This window comes from Pteronotus mesoamericanus, unplaced genomic scaffold (genome assembly GCF_021234165.1).
Source record: "Pteronotus mesoamericanus isolate MK-2021 breed Mesoamerican mustached bat unplaced genomic scaffold, CSHL_Meso_final contig_50, whole genome shotgun sequence".
Classification (NCBI taxonomy): Eukaryota; Metazoa; Chordata; class Mammalia; order Chiroptera; family Mormoopidae; genus Pteronotus; species Pteronotus mesoamericanus.
This window is the reverse complement of record NW_026555186.1, coordinates 19,724,902-19,725,991: the sequence shown is the minus strand read 5'-3', so window position 1 is coordinate 19,725,991 and position 1,090 is coordinate 19,724,902. Positions and strand designations below refer to the sequence as shown.

General features: G+C 38.2%; 1 non-coding gene across 1 annotated transcript; it reads right to left on the bottom strand.

Annotated features, from left to right (window-relative positions):
- Nucleotides 1-534: 534 nt before the first annotated feature.
- On the bottom strand, nt 535-693 carry LOC129074746 (U1 spliceosomal RNA). The gene has a single exon (XR_008529564.1). It is a non-coding gene; the product is annotated as a U1 spliceosomal RNA (small nuclear RNA).
- Nucleotides 694-1,090: the final 397 nt, after the last annotated feature.

Here is a 1,090-nt window from a genome sequence, read left to right as displayed (position 1 = left end):
TAATTTGTAATTGCATTGTTTATAGATTGATCTAGAGAGAACTTACATTTTTTATAATATTGATTGATTTATCCTAAAGTCAATTTATTTTAATTTTTCTAGAACTTCATTTAATCTGCACTTTTCTAATAATTTTAATCAAGTACGAAATGGCACATTTTGAGTCTCTCTATTTAAGATAAAAATTTTAGAACACTTGTAGACTCTCCCTTTATGTGTACCATATTATCTCTGCTTCTCAGTCTTGGTAGTTCTAATGATTTCTCTCATGATTATACATAATTGAAAAAATGTTACACTAATCTTTAAATTTTATTATATATTATTTACTTTAATAACCAGATTTGAATCCATTATTAGTTTCCAAACATATGGGTAGAATTCTTTAACTACCTTTCTCTTATCAAGAAAAGATTTTTATAGCAGTCTTAGGTTCACAGTGGTATTGATCAGAAAACAGTTTCTGTTACGCTTCCTCCATACACAGTCACTGCCAAGAACTGCAAAAACATTGCACTCTTTTTTTGTTTTCCAGGGGAGGGCATGAACACAGTCTCCCACTGCCACAAATCATGCAGCGGTTTCCCACACTTGGGGAAGTCGCGGGGTCAGTACACCCAGAGAGCAACGGATAAGCCTCGCCCTGGGAAAACCACCATCGTGAGCCTGGCATCTCCCCGGCCAGGTGAGTTGCACCCTTTTCTTAAAGTAATTTTTTAGGGCAGTTTTAGGTTCATAGGTAAAATTGAGCGGGAGATAACAGGGATTCTCCATATATTCTCCATCTACCCCCTACCCCGACACACACAGTCTCCCCACTGTCAACGTCCCCTGTCAGAGTGGTGCATTTGTCATTACCAATGAACTACATAGAAATTAAATTCAAGAGGCAAGATAAGAAATACTCTGTGACGATCAATTAGAGAAGCCTGAACAAATAGAGGTCATTTGTGTTCCTTTCCCTAAACAGTCATGTTCTAATAATTTCTGGAGTGTTCATGTGGTCTTCACACCCTGCTGCCTGTGCATTGCCCAAGCCAAAGGAGTCTCAGATCACAGTACCAGTCATGCTTTTGGAGGGGGCGGTGTC